The sequence below is a fragment of the Montipora foliosa genome, chromosome 6, assembly GCF_036669935.1.
Source record: "Montipora foliosa isolate CH-2021 chromosome 6, ASM3666993v2, whole genome shotgun sequence".
Taxonomy (NCBI): domain Eukaryota; kingdom Metazoa; phylum Cnidaria; class Anthozoa; order Scleractinia; family Acroporidae; genus Montipora; species Montipora foliosa.
In genome coordinates this window covers 63326205-63346204 of record NC_090874.1, presented here as the reverse complement: position 1 = coordinate 63346204, position 20000 = coordinate 63326205, and the positions used below count along the sequence as shown (strand labels likewise).

At 40.4% G+C, this 20000-nt stretch overlaps 1 protein-coding gene across 1 annotated transcript in view; it reads right to left on the bottom strand.

Annotated features, from left to right (window-relative positions):
* The window catches only part of LOC138008104 (pyroglutamylated RF-amide peptide receptor-like), a 65801-nt gene extending 59967 nt beyond the window's left edge, over window positions 1-5834 (bottom strand). The window contains exon 1 of the mRNA XM_068855310.1: window positions 5761-5834. The gene's annotated coding sequence lies outside the window, so the exon portion shown is untranslated. The remainder of the gene's footprint in view (window positions 1-5760) is intronic.
* Window positions 5835-20000: the final 14166 nt, after the last annotated feature.

Here is a 20000-nt window from a genome sequence, read left to right as displayed (position 1 = left end):
TTTCGAACTGGTCGTGTCTTTTGGTCGAATTTGCTAAATCTCCCGTCGGTGATTTCCTTGACACTCGTTTCCCGTTTGCTTTGACAATGCCTTCGTTCGCTTGTAAAGTTATTTTCCTAAAAGTGCCTTAAATTCTGGTTAAAGTACTCGCACAAGCGAGAATTAACGCATCACCTTTGAACAACAATAAAAGAATCGCGCTTGAACTCGCGTGGGACCACACAATGCCGCCCTTTTTCAACACTTTGACATTGACATTTTGACATGCGAAAGGTTATTTGCAAAGTGGGCGGAATGAAGAATTTAAAGAGATGCTTACAGGCTCTCCTGCCTCGCCTCGACCCAAGCCCCCACTCGCTTTTCACACGCAGTTCTTTTCGTTTTCTCGACTATCTGAGAGCCTGGAACAGGCTATATATGTGAAGATGTACATTTCGCAGTTTATTAATCTCTAAGTCACTGTTGCCCTCGCATATTCAGACGAACATTTCGCAGTTTATTAATCTTTTAGTCACTGTTGCCCTCATATATTCAGACGAACATTTCGCAGTTAATTAATCGCGAAGTCACTGATTCCCTATTAAAATATGTTCAGACGAACATTTCGCAGTTAATTAATCGCGAAATCACTGATTCTCTCATATATTCAGACGAACATTTCGAAGCTAATTAATCGCGAAGTCACTGATTCCCTCATATATTCAGACGAACATTTCGCAGTTAATTAATGGCGAAGTCATTGATTTCGTCAAATATGAAGATGTACATTTCGCATTTAATTAATTGCGAAGTCACTGATTCGTTTATGTCTGTAGACGAACATTTCGCAGTTAACTAACTGCAAAGTCCTTCGCTTCTGAATATGTATAGAGACATTTTTGCTAAATTTCATTTGTCTCTATAGAGTGACATAAATGCAAACTTTGCAATTGTAAAATCTCTCATCAGAAACTGTGATGAATGTCTTTACAACCAGTCAGCATATGCATGTGTCTGGACCAATACAAATATATAAATCAAATAAAGCAAGAAGGTCTGTTCTGTGAAAAGTGTAGGTATTTTTTTACCAACAAAACAAAGACCGAAAACAGAAGCTATTGAGTATTTCGTGACAGTTTGCTAACGTGACCTTGGCATATGTAACCGATTCGCGGGTCAGTAGAAGTCATAAGACCTTGTGGTGGCTTTAAATCTTAACTAAACAAATTCAAAATCGAAGTCAACGGTTTCGAATGCATTTTAATTCTTGCTTTTTCCCCCTGAAGAAAACTATTTTACCATTGTGGTAACGGAGTTTCATCAAGCGATGACAATTTCAGTTCGAAGTTGTGATCTCATTGATTTTGCTGCGGCAATGTGGCTGAACAAACGTTTTTCAGTCGTCATATAAAAAGTTATTTACGGCTCTCACCCACACAGCTGAAAGCTAGAAATAACATTTTCACTGTAAAAACATATTACAAGCAGCAGTAAGTAGTCCTTTTGCTCTAAACTTTGCGTTTAGTATGAATTCCTTCAGCGGCCGTCTAATTTGCATACATTTTATTAAATTAAATTCTCAAATTGCTTACTCCAGCGTCAGGGCTGTATTTAATTTCCAGAGTTAAAACTTTCCCGTAATTTACTTCAATAGGCAAGGCTTTATCCTATATGGGTTTTACTAGGAAGCGGCATATACCAGAGGGCTTTTTCAACAGTTCAAAGTTCGCTTTCATTTTCTAACATTTCAAGAGACACAAATATGTCCTTTTTAAACTTGTCGATTGTAAATGTAAAAAACTTATTTCTTCAAATTTTCTTTTAGGGCTTTAAAGATTAAGAAGGAAATAATATTCGCCTGAAGTTTCGATGTTAGGGATTGTTTCTTATGCGTTCACCGTTTTCTCGAAGTTGAGGTCCGATTCTCTTGTTTTTAAGCGCGAAAAACCAGCAATAAATTAGCCTGTTCCAGGCTCTCAGATAGTCGAGAAAACGAAAAGAACTGCGTGTGAAAAGCGAGTGGGGGCTTGGGTCGAGGCGAGGCGGGAGAGCCTGTAAGCATCTCTTTAAATTCTTCATTCCGCCCACTTTGCAAATAACCTTTCGCATGTCAAAATGTCAATGTCAAAGTGTTGAAAATGGGCGGCATTGTGTGGTCCCACGCGAGTTCAAGCGCGATTCTTTTATTGTTGTTCAGAGGTGATGCGTTAATTTACGTTAGCCAGAATTTAAGGCACTTTTAGGAAAATAACTTTACGCGAACGAAGGCATTGTCAAAGCAACCGGGAAACGAGGGTCAAGGAAATCACCGACGGGAGATTTAGCAAATTCGACCAAAAGAAACGACCAGTTCGAAAGCTGCGAGTTCCAGACGCTGTGATGACTTTTTCAAGGAAAACAGAAACCCGACCATTGAAGTTTCTGGCCTAGATGATAAGATGGTCTCATCAATAAACTTCAGCTCTGATGCAACAGGACAACCGATAATGAATGTGAAAGATTGATATTTCATGTGGATGGGTTCAATTGCATTTGCAGTATACAGACACGCGCACGTAGCCATCACCTTCGCTTCCTGAAATCGCTTGATCTTTTAAAGTTTTAAGACATACAACGGAAATACAAGCCTGTTTTCGGCAAATTTTTGCGCTCTTTCAAAGTGGTTTTTTCTTTTTGCTCTCATTTTTTCGACGGCGATGAAGGCAGAAATTTAATTGACCCTAGCTAGCTGGTGAATTCGAATACGCAGCCAAGTATTTGCATAAGAAAGAATAACAAAATATTGTATTTTTCTCGTTCGTCAGAGTTTTCAGAGAGCGCCGTTGAATGCTAACAATTGTGGCGTGCAGGGGACATAATATTTGTGTCAAATGCGAACTATATATCGTATCCGGTGATACTATATTGAAAGCGGTGTGGAGAGATGTCGTATCACAACATTGAAGCGCTTTCGCAACGCGCGGCAGTAACTGAAAATTTATGCTTTTACCAAAACCAGTTGGAAGCATTGCAAACGGATCGTTTTTTCGACTTATTAAAGTTGAACAGACACAACTTTTGCTCGAATCTGAGGGCTTGTACGTTTGGGAATACTTTAAGACACTCAGCGACAGAATTGACCTCTTTCTTTCGTGCTCCGCGCGTGAATCAAAATGATTACGAAAGTGTTGATGTAAACTGTCAAAATTGACCAATCAGAGGGTATACCAGGAGCTGGTATACCGGAATGAAGAATTTAAAGAGATGCTTACAGGCTCTCCCGCCTCGCCTCGACCCAAGCCCCCACTCGCTTTTCACACGCAGTTCTTTTCGTTTTCTCGACTATCTGAGAGCCTGGAACAGGCTAGCAATAAATCGATTTTTTAAACTCTTTGTTATTTCTCCCGTACAATGAATCGCTTGAACCCAAAACTATTTTTTCTTGAATTAGGTCAAAAGGGATGTTTTAACAAAAGAAAAAAAAAATCGATTTTTTTACGAGTGTCTTGCGATTTTCGATTTTCTCGGAAAATGGCTCTTAAGCTTCAATTTGAGAAAGAACGCCATACATTGCTTTGTATTCTAAAGCTTTTTACAAATATTATTCATGAATTATCTTTGAAAAATGTGTGGTTACGCCCAATTTTCTTTTTGGATTTCAATAACACTTGTTAAGATCTACATTTCCTGCATAATCACACACCGAGGCAAAAATATCTTTAATGAGTAGGCACCGTCCTTAAGTCCTACACATTTTCTACCAAACATGCCATTCAAAGGAGATTTGAAAGCTTATTATAAAATGTGACAACTTGTTATTACAAGGTGCGACTGCCTAATTTATTACAAAGTGCGACAACTTGTTTTTACAAGTGCGACAGCTATTTTATTACAAAGTGCGACAAGGGTTATTAATTAATTTAAAAAGTGCGACAGCTATTTTATTACAAAGTGCGACAGGTGTTATTACAAAGTGCGAGAATATTGTTATTACAAAGTGCGACGGGTATTACGAAGTGCGATAGAACAAACGACCAAAGGGCTCAATTTCCAATGAACCAGACTAAAATTTAAAAAGATATATGACCCCCTTGTTTGATTAATTTTAGTCCAATGAAAATTATCATTGTTCTTATGCAATTGGGTTTCTAAAGTTGTAAATTACCAGTTTTAAGTTTTAGTATACGTAGGCGATGATTTGGTCTTTCTTCAACTTAAAGAAAACACAAAAACAAACAACTTAAGGTGAATTTCAAAGAAAGTGCAAAACAATACTACATGCTCTTGCTTAGTCCTTGTGATGGAAAGCACCTCCTTAGTTTGGTGCTTTCTTGAATACGACCTTGTGCGCGTTGTGAACGTTGTGCAGTCATTATTTGTTGTCGGTCTGTTTTCAGTGTTAGATTACGTAGCCTTAGGCATCAGTTTCCCGTGTATAACAGATGGTTAATTTACAACATTATTTCCCTAAGAGACCAATTTTGATGTATTAAAATTCAGTCCTAAGCAAAAAGCTTTATCTGGAGGTTGAATCTTAAAAAGTGGGCGATTAACTTCAGCAGCCATATTTCGATCTCATCTATGAAATTCCCATTTACTTTTCCTCTGACCATTCAGACCTGTTCAATTGCAGGAGCCGCTTAATTTTTTTTCTCCTCTGAATTTTTATTCATTTCCACTTAAAAGGAAAGACATCACCGCAGACAAAGCATTGTTCAAATAGAATAATCATTAACTCTTCTAAAGCCGAAAGCAATTTTCCCGCGAGATTCTCAAAGCAAGCTATTGCGGTGACTTAAAATATTTTTCAGCGACGAGACCATCAAATTTTTTTCGGCTCTAAATTTTTTATCTTAAATACATCTGGTTGCTGAGTAATTCTCCAGTAGTTGACAGAATTATCCTGGCTTCTTTTAACTTTGTAATAAAAATGTAAATTAAAAAGCTTGGAATGGTGCCACTGTTCCTTTAATCCCACCAGAATTATCGTCAACTCAGTCTTACAAGACTTGATCGAAGCTGCTGCCTTCCTTAAAGCTTCAGAGGATTCTGCTCAAAAATTGTCCGAAACTTGCTAAAAAAACGTCCCCAAAACTGTCCTAAAAGTTGATAATACCGTAATTACTTTATTTTTCATTTCTATGAATACTGTTTTTCGGTATGTACGTAGGCTGACTTTTGTGCGCATTCAAAAAAATTATATGCAGCCCAAACTTGAGGCTACAACAAAGTCATATTTCATTTTTAAGTATGTGGTATTTTGTGTTGTATATTATCAGATGTTATTTTATAGAAACAGCCGAATCCAAAATAGTTGAAACCTTCCCATAGAGAACGGTTGTCTTGCGAACCATAATGTTAAATCAGACGATGTGATCACGTCAACTTTTGTTTTTAGTTAAAAGATAATTCTCCAGAGATAAGCTGGTATCGTTCACCCTATGCTTGCATAAGGTAGCAATTTTCATTTGAAGCGTGCATCCTGTTGTAGAGCAGAATGATTTCCAGGAATTGTTATGAGAAATCGCCGTGTTACCGCCTTTTCTCGTGGCTAATACTGCTCTTGAAAAGTAAATTAAAAATTTCAGACTTAATTTTAAAAAATATATGACCACCTTGTTTGATGAATTTTAGTCTAACGGAAATTATCATTGTTCTTATGCATTTGGGTTTCCAAAGTTGTAAATTACAAATTTTAAGGATAGACGATGATTCGGTGAATTTCCAACGGCTATCAACTAAAGCCCTGTTAAATTCCACTTTGGAAGTGTTCTAAAACAAGAAAGTATAAAACAACACCACCTGCTTTTAATTCCTTGTGATGCAGAACGCCTCCTTGGTTTTGGTGCTTTTCTTGAATACAACTCGCGTTTGTAATGTGTTTAATGTGAACAAGAAATACAACACTGAATCTTGTCTACCGAGTACCGCACGTGTCTTTCGTTCGACTACTAATACTCCAAAGCATGCTGGGGCCGTTACATGAGTCACACAACGCATGCGATATTACATCCCTCCTTTCCTTGGACACTACAATCTAACACGTAAATAAAACTGAACGTTAAGCTAACAAAGTCTTCAATGTTCCGAAATCTTAAGCTGCCAAACATGACTGCCCGTGAAAAACCGCATACAGGTTCTCTGAAAAATTCACTACATGATCCACAACAACACGGACTAACAGTTCAGATCTCTTCAATCAATCTCCTCGGCTGGCGGACAGTTCGCTTAGGTCTGGAGATACTGAGCTGAGGCGGATGTAGCCCGATTTCCTCTTCACTTCCGGTTGATGGGGACGTTTCTTTCTTGAGGGATAGAATGTTCTCGCAGCTATCATCACGAGTGTCGTTCTCTTGGATCAGCGTCTGCGGAATGCTGCGGAACATGGAGACATTTCTGGTTACCTTGCACCTATCACTTCGTTGGGCGGTGACCATGGTTCCGTTTCTTTCCCGTAACTACCAGTGGAGTTGGGTTAAATGGTGTCGAAAGTTTGTTTAGCCGGGGTTGTTTCACGAGAACAGTGTCTCCTACGTCGATAGGGTTTGCTTCAGCATGTAGACGTTTGTCTGCATAGCATTTCATGATGCCTTTTGCCTTGGCATCCCGCTTACGCACATTACTGTCGTCAGGCTGAGTGAAAGATTCAGTATCTGGCATCTTCGTTCGCAGGTCGTGACCAAACAGGAGACGGTATGGAGTAAGCCCTGTGGTGGTATGAGGAGTGCAGCGGTATGCTCGCAGAAACTGATGCATAGCATAGATCCAGCTCTGCCCTTGGATCTTGGCCGACTTGATTGCCTTCATTAAGGATTTGTTGAAGTTTTCAACTTGCCCGTTAGCCTTCGGCCAGAGGGAAGTTATCTTGCGATGTTTGATACCGCAGGTCTTAAGAAAACCTTTCCAGACTTGGCTGTTGAAAGGCGGTCCGTTGTCGGTTTTGACAACGTCAGGGTATCCATAGGTGCAGAATACTTTGTCCACGACTTGAATAACATGTTCAGCAGCAGTAGAGCGTACAACCTCTACAATAGGAAAACGAGAATACTCCTCTGTAATGACCATCAAGTACTGACCAGACGGAAGAGGACCACAGAAGTCTATGCTGAGGTTGATCCACGGACCACGTGGAAGGTTCGACATGTTGAGAGGTTCTGTGTGTTGTCTGGTAGTGTTAGCTTGACATAGTGTGCAGCGTCTTACGGCGTTATCAACGGCAGTGTCGAGGCCTGGGAACCAAACTTTGCTCCTAATCAACGCTTTAGTCTTACTCAGTATGCCTTGATGACCTTCGTGGGCCAACTGTACGGCTCTGGCTTGTAGGCATTACGATTCGCGTGTTCCTGAGCAGCAAGTTCCCGTGACGGTTCACAGTCAGTTCATCTCTGACGTTCTGGAATTGACGCAGTGCGGCCTGGTCAACGTCATACTTGTTGACTTCATGCCAGAGTCCGGTGCTGCATAGTTCGATAACGGTTTGAATTACCTTGTCTTTCGCAGTGGCGGCTCGTACTTCCTCGAGTGTGATTGAATTAGGTACAGAGGTCTGTGAAATGAATTCCACGTATTCCTCTGCGATCTTCTCTTCTCGACTTGACCGGACGTCCTTGGTTGCGGGGTGTCTGGACATGTATTCTGCAGGGTTGTCTTTGCCTGGCCGGAATACAATTGTGAGATCATAGGGCTGCAGCCTGAGCGACCATCGAGCAATTAGCAACGGAGGGCGTGGCTTGCTCCAGATGTGCACCAGCAGTTTATGATCAGTAACTACCGTGCATGAGGAACCACGTACATAGATATCGAAATGTTCACAGGCCCATACGACTGCAAGAGCTTCACGTTCCGTTTGTGAGTATAGAGACTCAACGTCACTTAGCGCACGACTACCATACGCTATGGGCTGGTCGTCTTGAACTAGGATTCCTGCGATGCCAACGGGACTTGCGTCTACAAGGTTCTTGGTTTCTTTGTATGGTGAGAAATATGGCATTTTTGTGGCTGCAGAGAGCGCGGCCTTAACGCTGTTGAACGCCTCAGTCTGCGGTTGCTCCTATTTCCAGGTTTGCGTCACTGCGTGTGAGCTTGCGAAGGGGTTTCGTGATGGTGGCAAAGTTCCGGATGAAACGGGCACTGTACTGGGCCATGCCGAGAAAGGAACGCAGCTCAGTCGGATTTCGAGGTTCAGCCGCGTCTTAAGGCGCTTTAACTTTCTCGGGGGCGGGGGCGAGACCGTCTTCAGAGAATATGTACCCGAAGAACTAGATGCTTGGCTTGTTGAACTCGCATTTCGTGAGATTGACGGTGAGGCCGGACTCGTGAAGTCTGCGGAGCGTTTGGTCGAGTGCGGCGACGTGTTCGTTCTGTTTTCTGCCATAAGCCACGATGTCGTCACTAACATTTCGTACTCCGGGAATATTGGCATCAGCATCTGGATGGTATGTTGGAAAATCTCTGCGGCGGAGATGATTCCAAAACTGAGCCTCTTATACTGGTACAATCCCACGTGCGTGGAGAAGGTGGTAATGTATGTGCATGACGGATGAAGCTCGAGCTGGTGGTACCCGGATTTTAAGTCATTTCAACCGATTCCGATAAAAGCTGGCCAGTGATTGGCTAATTGCCACATCTTGTTACTGACCAAGTTTCATGACGATCGGAAATGATGCAATTTTCCCCGAAAATTTTCCGATGGTAAAAGAGTATACTATTTCCGGAACCCTCAACCGGAAATGAGCTTTAAGTCTCGATATTGTGACATCTGGTTGTCGACTAATTCTCCAGTAAAAGACAGAATTATCCTTCTTTTAACTTTTTAATAAAAATGCGATTTAAAAGCTTGGAATGGTGCCACCAGAATTATCGTCAACTCAGTCTTACCAGACTTGATACAAGCTGCTGCCTTCCTTAAAGCTTCGACATTATTCTCCTCAAAAATCGTCCGAAAATTGCTAAAAAATATCCCCAAAACTGTCTCAAAAGTGGATAATACAGCAAATACTTTATATTTCATTTGCATGCGTACTTTTTTCGGTAGGCTGAGTTTTGTGGGCATTCAAACAAATTATATGTGGCTTGTGGCTACAACAAAGTCATATTTAATTTTAAAGTGAGTGGTATTTTGTGTTGTATATTATTACATGTTATTTTTGTATAGGAACAGCCGAATCATAAATAGTTCAAACCTTGTTACAGGGAAGGGTTGTCTTACCGACCACAATGTTAAATCAGACGATGACATCACGTCAAGTTCTCTTTTGTTTAAATGATATTTCTCCAGAAATGAGCAGGTATCGTTCACCTTATGCTTGCACTGAAATCGAATTGCTGACGCCCGAGAGCCAACTGTAGAAAGGACCACTCTAAGTTGTAGCAAATTTTATTCGAGGCGTGTAGCTTGTTGTAGAGCAGAGTAATTTCCAGGAATTGCTAGATAAATCGCCATGTTACCGCCTTTTAGCCTGGCAAATAAAACTGCTCTTGAAAAGCATCTTATAAATTCAAAAAATCAGACTAAAATTTAAAATTATACGACTTCCTTATTTGATGAATTTTAGTCCAATGGAAATTATCATCAAGTCTTAAGTTTTAGTAGACGATGATTTGGTGTTTCTTTAATATTCTCGTTTGCTAACTGTTTCAAAAAAGAAAAAATTAAAAAAAAAAACAAAAACAAAAAACTTTCGGTGAATTTCCAACGGCTATCAACTAAAGCCATGTTAAATTCCACTTTGGAAGTGCGAAACAACACCACATGCTCTTACTTCCTTATGATGCATAACGCCTCCTTCGTTTGGTGCTTTCTTGAATAAAATTCGCGTTATGCAAATTAGTCATTTGTTGGGCATTTGAAATTTGTTCTCTTTATTGTTATAGCCTAAATGCATCAGTCGTGTCATCCCCGTGTATAATAGATGGTTAATTTACAACATCCTTTCCCTAATTAACTTCAACTGTCATATTTTGCGTGGGCGTAAGCCTTTAGCGCTCGTTTCACTACGCCTTCCTGTGCGTACTTAAACGGAGACACTACGCTACCCCCGTGTTTGTCACCGCTGTTTGTGTATTGTTTCTGATGAAACTGAGATGGCCAAAGAAAAGAGCCTTAACATTGAGTTATTCCTGCTCGTTTGCTAATTCTTTCAAATCACAATAATACAAAAACAAAAACAAAAACGTTCGGTGAATTTCTAACGGCTATCAACTAAAGCCCTGTTAAATACCACTTTGCAAGTGTCATAAAGCAAGAAAGTGCGAAACAACACCACATGGTTTTACTTCCTTGTGATGCATAACCCCTCCTTGTTTTGGTGCTTTCTTGAATAAAACTCGCGTTATGCAAATTAGTCATTTGTTGGGCATTTGAAATTTGTTCTCTTTATTGTTATAGCCTAAATGCATCCGTCATGTCATTCCCGTGTATAATAGATGGTTAATTTACAACATCCTTTCCCTAATTAACTTCAACTGTCATATTTTGGGTGGGCGTAAGCCTTTAGCGCTCGTTTCACTACGCCTTCCTGTGCGTACCTAAACGGAGACACTACGCTACCCCCGTGTTTGTCACCGCTGTTTGTGTATTGTTTCTGATGAAACTGAGATGGCCAAAGAAAAGAGCATTAATATTGAGTTATTCCTGCTCGTTTGCTAATTCTTTCAAATAACAAAGATAAAAAAACAAAACAAAAATCTTTCGGTGAATTTCTAACAGCTATCAACTAAAGCCATGTAAAATACCACTTTGCAAGTGTCATAAAGCAAGAAAGTGTGAAACAACACCACATGGTTTTACTTCCTTGTGATGCAGAACGCCTCCTTGGTTTTGGTGCTTTCTTGAATAAAACTCGCGTTATGCAATTTTGAAACTTGGCTTCACATTTTCCTTTCACATTATCCGCCATGTTTCCAGAAGAAAAGCACTCCGAATAAACTTTGCCCAAGTAAGAAATCTTTTTCCAAATGCGGTTTTTCCCCCGGTTTTGGGGGAAAAATGGCGTCATTCCGAGCATGCACCTGCAAGTAATACAGGACTCTCTCTTCTCCCTCCTAGGTTCCAGGCCCATTTTATGGAAATGGCTTTTATCCAGTCTTTAGAGCCCTTCTCAAACTGGGTTACCAAAAGGTCCCTTGAGGATCTTTCATCTTTCCTCACGATCTTTATGCAACAAAAGCATTGAAAGTTTCCTGGTATTACTTGATAAAAGTATGTTTTTTTTGTTTTTTGTTTCGAAAAAAAGGCTTTTCTGCTTATATGAAAAATACGTTTTCTCTCCCCTTTTTATGCATGATCTTCGCGTAAATTACTTTCTGTTCCTCAATAAACCTGGAACAACCAGTTATAGTCTTAGTTCTCTTTTTTCCTACGTATGAGCTAAGTTGCGGAATGCGCTACCTGATTTTATCCGTACCTACGAGTTTATTGGTTTTAAAATTGAATCCAGGGGCGCATTTTGTACAGCGGCTCTTCTTTTTGATGAATATATCTTTAAATATTATGTATTTAGTAGGTATCTGTATATGCTATGTATTTTAGCTGTAAATGTAATGTCTCGAAGATATTAGGTCCTGTAGTTATTCGGAAAAAGTTTATGACTGTATGTATGTTACCTTTACAAGGGCGCATGTGCACACTTTGTAATCTGCGACTCCTGTGCTTACCATATGACAGATAAAATAACTTTTTTCTTGAATATATAAGTCATCTAACTCTAACGCTATATTGACCAGGGCGGTTTGGAGCTGTGAGTAGGCGTGGGATTTGTCACATATGGTTTAGGGGCCGACATATCTCTCCCTGAATGCCGTACCGGGAGGCAAGGTCGGTAGCAGAAAGCAGCGAAGGGCCAACTGCGTCCAAAAGCGATCGCACGGGCCCGAAATCCCGGGATGACTCGTTTGGTGCGACGCTCCAGCGCTGGTGTCAGCGCATGCGCAAATGTTCTGGCTCTTCGATACCTAGCCTACCAAAAAAAATTAACATGCTGGTACCAGCAATTGACATTTCAGTTGATTTTATAGGCATAAACGCAACGTAAGAAGCGTGCGTGTCTGGTCTTGTCTCAGACAGAGGCGAGAGTTGGTTTCATGCAGACTGGGACGCCTAAAATGCTCTGTTGTAAACATGGCGGTTCACGAGTGAAGTTGTCTCTCTGGCCTTTCTGTGGACGAATTCCAGGACCTACTGACACAATCTGGGCAAGTTTTGAAAGCTAAAACCTTCAATCGATGCGTTATTTTGCTGGTAGGACTTGGTGGCCCGACACTTATGAAAAAAACTATGAAATGAGAATTGGGAGTCTTCCCTTGTCATGGAATGGCAGAATTACCCAGAATTCTTTTTGGGCACGAGCGAGGCAACTTAAGAAGCACGAGACTGGCCCTCATCGAATGGCTGAAGCGCGGCCAGAGGAAATGATTTCTAGCCAGATACTCAGGAGTAGGCCTGGTGTGTGCTGTTAACTTAGATTTTGGATTTCTGAACAAGTTTTTATCATAAAAAGTTCGCGACAAAGTTGTGCTTTCATTTCGTTGTTATTCTCGTGTCAAAGAAACGGTATAATAATGTAAATAAGAGAATAACGATATCTATATTTGCAGATTACCTGTACTCCTACTAAGAAAGTCAAGCTCTACACTGCTTCTGAGGTGTATGCAGCATGGTCTAGATATTGGTCTAAGTACTGGAGATGTCGTGGACTCAAGCTCCACGACCCATTTGCACTTACCATATAAAACTTCACCGCGCATCGGTTTTACGCCACAAAATGTAACAACTAACGCAAAATGTAACAACGTTTGACGCAAAATGCAACCGACTTCTTTAACGCGAAATGTAACAACCTCACCAACATTATAAACAGAGAGAAGATGTTTTTTGGCTCCCCTCTCTACCATTCGATTTGCGCATTTGAACTCTGTAGTCCCTAGGGCGTGGTCGTACCATCTCTTCGTATTTATCTAAAGGCACATCCCATTCTTCTGTGCGGGAGTTACCTGTTTGAACAAGATTCAGTTTTCGGCCAAAATATATTTCGAGGGGTGATTTCCAAGAGCAAGAGTTCATCCTTTGGGTCTTGGTTCAGCGCCTGGGCGTTATTTGGCATCTCCATCACCCAATTGACGCCAGCCTTTCCCACAGTAAGAAAATCAAACCTTAGTTTTTTCTTGAATGTCCTGTGAGGTCTCTCTATTTTCCCTTGTGATTGAGGGTGGTAGGGGCGACCTTTGATTACTTTTATTTGGAGCGCTTTACAAAGACGTCACACTGCGCCATCTAATTCCGTCCCTTGGTCGTGTTGTATTATGCGTTGAGCGCCATGTTCCCTGTAAATGCGTATTAGCTCGCGTGCTACCTGGGAACTTGGCTTTCGCTCCATTGGGACTAGCCAGTGATATCTACTGAAAACATCAATGACAGATAGCACATACCTGAACACCTTTCTTTCATACTTGGTATGCAATTTTTTCATGTCCACTAAGTCGACTTGATGTACATGTCGTATCTGAACATCTCGTGTACGAATTGGACGAAGCCGTGCCCTATTTTCAAAGCGAGCATTGAGTTTCTGGTGAAGAGTTGATTTAGACAGCACTTTGTGAATAGTCCCCTCTGAGATAATACTATAACAGTCTTTTAGTATGTGATATATTTTTCTTGATCCAGAACCTTTAGATGATTTCAAGGGCCTTTGACAACTTCTTTAATAGCCGATTTCTTTACGATGGGCTTTCCTTCAAAGCCTAATAAACCGCCTTCCAAGGAGAGCTTATCTTTGTTACGTCAAACCTCACCCGTGCGGAGTTTTGTTTTGCTCTTCGCTCCGGTATCTTCGCTCCGTACCGGGAAGTTTGAATCGCCCTTTGATCATCTGCACAAAGATTCCGTAAGTCTCCTCGTCCAGGGTCGTTATAGCAAAAGCAGGATTCATACAACTGAAGAGGATTACCAGAAGAATACTTCCTAACATAAAAGGTTTCATCACAAAATAATCACTGTACTAGTCTTGAAAATCTGCAGGAGCTGATATGTAGCAGGCGTCAGGTAATGTCTAGACAGTCTGGACATACATATCCTGTCACAATGTAGACAAGGTGGTACGATAGTGGAAGTGACTGGAGAGCACTATGAGTGGGAAATAACGGTGCATTTTACGGGCTAAAATGGAGAATTTGATAGGTTATAATGTGTTTGTTAAGCCAATGAAAAAGTGAAAATCAAACGATGTTACAATGAAAGCCAACAAAAATCGAGAAGCCTTTACAATGTACGTAGAAGGTTTCTTGGGGCGTTGTTGAGGGGGACATTTGGATTTTCGGTTTTGCGGTTTTGGCTATTTTTTAGATCAGTTTTTCGATTTTGGTGTTCATTGCGGTTTGCGTATTTTTCGTTTTTTAGCATCTGGTTTTCGGTTTTCGTAGAAAATTCTAGCAGTTTCTCGGTTTTGTTATCCGATGTGCTTTTTGGGTTTTCCTATTTTGTCCTATTTGGGTTCGTTTCTCTTAGATTTGAGCGGCAATTGATCTCGAATAGAGTGTTTTCACTCACGTGATCAGTAACCTTGTTTTTCCTCCGAAACAAAAGAAAACGTTTGAGTTATAATAGAACTCGATTCCCAGAGACATCACATGAAAACACTCTATAGCCGCAAGACACCAAAGTTATGGAGAGGAATGCGTGACAAACTAAATATCACGGTAGAGGACCACGCGTGTCGAATGACGCCCGAGTTAGTCATAGCCCTGAACTTCGGAGTGGATGAAGATGAAGGACCCCATGAAGACCTGAACAAGCATGAAGCGCATGAAGTGAGTGAGGAAGTTAGTGACCCTGATGAAGGCCAGCAAGAATTTGATGAAAGTAGTGACGAAGTCAGTGCAGATGACAACAATTCCCAGGGCCAGCAAGATGAATTAGGGACATCGACAAATTTTCTCTTTGGTGCAACGTCGCGGTATGGAAGGGTGTGAGGTTCAATATTCGACTGCTGTTTCAAGTAAGTATCTGTTTATTACCACATTTAACCTTAGAGCAAGTTCCTTCTGCCATACCATGTAAAACAAGGAACAAATTGTACCGGCATGTTTTAGACCAAGATTAAAAATTGTAGTCGAATCTCCAAACTGTCAGGTCTTAGGTATCAAACAGAAAATGTTCAATTAGAGATTTTCGATTGAAGTTTCCGGAGCGATAGCTTTTTGCGATTGCAAAATTGTAATTCCGTAGTGAGGCCTTGTGTGCAAATTCTCCTAATTTAACTTGGCTCCATTACCAGCTGCTTTTCGGAAAATGAGCCCACAAAGTCCGCGCTTGAGAGAGCGGCAGTTATAAAGCCTATGATTTAAGCAGATACTAAAAGATATGAAGGCTTTAGACAAGTCCATGACATTCCCAAATATTTTGATGAAATAAGTGTTAAGTAATGGTCCGGCTAAGAAGCAGGCAGAAAAACAATAGCCCGCGGCAATAGCGTCGGTTAATTAAAATGTGCCAACATTTTTAATCAAATTAAGTTCGGCTGTTCTCATTGGTGTAAGCAGCTAAAAGCGCGAAATTTGAATTTCAATGAAAAATGTAATCGACTTGCCGTCTAAAAAATTAGATTCTGTTTCGTAGAACAAATCATTATGCCTTCAAAAACTATGTTTGTAAATATCGTCAAGATTCTATGCGCCATTTGCCGATTGGCGAATGGCGCATAGAACAATGCCCAAATTTGGCCGAGAGACAGAGATCAAGGGCATGGGGAAGAAGAAATCCAAAAAAGGCTTTTTTTTCATTTTTTTCTCATCTTTTTTCGACATTTTCCGATATTAGCCAATCAGATGCCTCGATTGGAGCAGCAGCTTCTAAGTACTTTTGCCGCTGGGCTGCCTGCTTCTTAGCCGGACCATTACTTAATGTAGTTTGCTCTGTATGCCCCACTTGTCACCATTGTATCGGTTTTCTGACGGTTTTGGATGATTTTTTCTTCGGTTTTGGGGTTTCTATATATAATATACCCCAATGTCTTCCGCGTTGTTGAAAGAAATCACAGCGATCTTTTCAAAGCCCAAATCATGTCTAAAAACATACAATTCAATGAAGAATTGGTAAATTCTCAATCTTCTTAGAAAAAGGAAGAAGTTCTAAAATTGTCCTCTCTTGATATTACTGAACCATCTTTGTTCAGTTCTGGGCAGCTGTTATTGTTATCTGTCAGCTATATTAAACATAGGACGCCATTGGATTCGTGGATGAAGTATTTTACTAGTGGGAAGCTTCTAGGAATTTGCAGTTTGTTAGAAGATGGCTAGTACCATGCAAGGTCCCTTTCAAAACGGGAAGGCTTTATTGCCGGACCAGCTTTTGTCGCACACTTTACAAAAAGACATATTTAAATAAAAGTAAATATTGTCTCACAATGTCAGATTACTGGCCTAAAGTATTAAGCACTATAAAAGCGGGCCAAGGTTTTTAAATTTCGAATTAACTGGTGTCTCTGTGTGTGAGTATTTCCAGTGTCTTTTCATTAACCCATATAGGCCTTGCCAAACGGATCCAACATCATCCAACATTATTGGACGCTGTTGAAAAGTGTTGAACGACAACGAGGTGGCCAGACGAATCCAACGTGTTGGATCCAACATGTTGGACTCAAGGGTCTGGAACCAAAATCTACTTAACATCCTTAGAAAACAAACTCTCGCCATGTTGGCGTTTTCAAGTTCCTTTTAAAATTATCAATAGAGTCACTTTCTCTGATAGCCAGAGGACGGCTGTTACAGAATCAGGGAACTGAACAGCAAATGCGCGGTCTCCAGAGGTCTTGCACCATGCAGGTGTGAGGAACCTTGTGAAGACCCAGGACGTCACTGCGTAGGGAGTAGCTTCCCGGGGCCTTGACTTGCAAAAGATCCTGCAGATTCATTGGCGTCATGCCCCTGAGAGCTGTGAACACAAGAAGAGCTATCTGTTCGAAGAGAGATTGCATGCTCAAGACTTGGCTCGTTCACCGTTCTGAAGCTTGAACTGACGTGGAAATGCGCAAAACAGATGTAACGAATAAACCATCACCATGGATACCGATAGCCGCAGCACAAGCGCGCATGCAAAAATGTTAAATGTGATGCCACACTGTTGTTCACTCCTTAGAACAAAAGAAACGTTGGATGATGTTGAAGACGATGTTTGATGCAACATGGTGGCCAAACGAGTGCAACATGTTAGATTCGACAATGTTGGATGATGTTGCACCAACACGTTAAACCCTTTTAGCCATTCCTTGACGGCACGAAACGTAGTAGTGGACGAACGCAAAAAAAAAAAAAAAAAATTCTACCCTTCGAGGCCCCCACACAGTGTCAGTCTTATCACCAGTCCCCCGGTTCCTGGTTACTTTTTAAAGAAATATGATGATGATATTATAACAGAGTTTGCGACGTCTTGCCCTCTGCTTGTATTGTAAACCTTCTGTTTGTGTTGTAGCTTGCCGCAGAGGAAACTCGACACATAGGTGAAATAAACAACTAACTACTGCATATTCCTTTGCATTTATTTTTCGAAAATAGGCGCAGATGGCATTTCCGAGACCCTAAATTAACAAATTTTCACGGGGAGCGTACTCCTTCACAATCTCACGCTACGCCCCTGAAGTCGTTTAAACAACCATTGTTCAGGTACCAGCAATAAAGCTGTCAAGGAGACACCACATTTACGCCTTAACCACCTAATCTGACAACCCACTCTGCTTTACTTGGCCTGTACCAATTCCAAAAACGCGGGAATATTATTACCCTTGGCTGATTTTCCCACTTTACCTCTGCTGGTATTGATGGTTTTATTTTGGGAATCCGGAAAATACATACTTCATATTGTTTAGACTATCGAGGCTGTGCTGAAGGTTTTTTTTTGACAAGGGATAGCCTTTCGCACACAGCGCATAGAGATGCAACTTATACTTTACTGGTAATACTTGATCCGAAGAGTTGTTATATTTTGCGCTGTTACATTTCGCGTTGACGAAGTCGGTTACATTTTGCGTTAAAAAGGTTGTTACAATTGACGTTGAAGAAATTGTTACATTTTGCATCAAAAGTTGTTACAATTCGGGTTAATGTTACATTTTGCGTTAATGTTGCTTCTTGCGTTAGATGTTACATTTTGTGGCGTAACAACCGGTGACTCGGTCGGTTGGGCACCGGGCTGCCATATTTATCGCCAAATCGATAGCGCCGAAAATATGAATAATTCATTCACTGATTGGAGTTAAAAAATCTAACTAGCACATTGCAGGTGAGTATAACTTTTTTCCTTGCCTTTAAATGAGAGGTTGTTAATTTTTTAATAGCACAAAAAACCTTGACGTAAATCACTTACCGCTGAAAGCTTTTTCTGCCGTTCAAACTGCAACCGAGATCACATGACATCGCCAGCGTAAACCAGCTAAAGGTCTCCACTCAAAGACCTCAGACTGACGATATATTTCATGCCGTTGTTTTACTTAACCTTTTTTCAACATCACTGTTAATAACACTTAACTGTGACCCGTTTATATTCTCCATTAAATAATGCAAAAAAAAAAAAGAAAAGATGTTAGGCTGATTGTTTGAGTCTTTTTAGCAAATAATGCTCTTCCTTTTGACATTTAATTAAAGGAGGCGCTTTCACGTTTGTGGTTCAATCTTTTAACTGTCATATCATCTTTCTTGTAGATTATCTTTGTAAACGCTTTTTAGTCTATCTTATGAAAAATATTCATGCTTTGCTTGGTTGTTTTTCGTATGATACGGGGTCAGTTTGTTTTGTCTTAGATCAGTATCCAAAGAGTCCATCCCTTATTCTTCCTCCTGAATACTTTCTGATATTGTCTTTTTGCACGAGTATCAAATATATTAATTGACAACTAGACCGAGTGACTGACTTTTAACTGTCATATCATCTTTTTTGCAGATTATCTTAGTAAACGCTATACAGTCTATGTCATTAAAAAATATTCACTCTATACTTGGTTGTTATTCTTCTGATACGTGGTTCGTTTGTTTTGTCCTGAAACAGTTTCAAAACAGCCCATTCCTTCTTCATTACAGCACTAAATGGTAGAAACATTTTTCTTGCTGAATACTGTCTAGTATTTTTTGTACGAGTATGAAATATATTAATTTACAATTAGACCACCTGCTCTTCTGAACTGTTTACCTCACTGCCATTAGCCGTACATCACGAAGCAGCACACGACGTACATATTTGGTTTTACTTACGGCAATACAGAATAATCAAATTATTTAAATTTTGCACTCGTAAACCTTATAAAAGTCCTTTGAATAAAAGAAACGTTGTTGGATTATTCTTTAATTCAGGTATAATGAGGTTAGTAAAATAAATGACTTACCAGTGGTTTGGGTTTGATTGCTGTATGGTGAGGCCACCAAAAACGAGCAACACATTTTGTTTTGTTTTTGACAAACCAAAAAGAAAAACTGTTCTAAAATCAGCATCCGGGTATTTTGTTTTCGAGGTTAATGGATCGGAGGAAGTCACCAAGTGATATCTTAATCACATATTTTTTGATTAAAGATATCCCCTGGTACAGCATACTGAAAAATGTAAACGCAAGCGACGTGGTTAACCGGGGAAACCTGGGTTGAGTTCCCGCCAAAGTACAAATCTAACGGGACATAGTTTCGAAGTGGAGGTAGATGTTGCTAATTCATTGACTCCTGAACCGGCCAGTCCCCCTCTTCCCCATTGACGAGAAAATCGTCTGGCATTAGATAGAGTACAAGCTATTGAGCCTCACACCTGTGGGTCAATGGGTAAAATCGCGACGGCAAACTTCCCTTCCTCGGTGCGATTATCGATGTCGATAAGATGCCTTCTCTCAAAGACCTGAGAAACCTTTTCTTGCTCTGTTACGATGATGGCTGAATATCTGAAGAAGCGTTTTAGTTTCTGTGCTATATAAGAGATATGAGTCCAAGAATCCTAAATTTCCAGGTGAAACATTGTTGCATGATGTTGCGACATGTGTTGAATGGACTGGCCAAACGCACGCAACATATCGCAACAG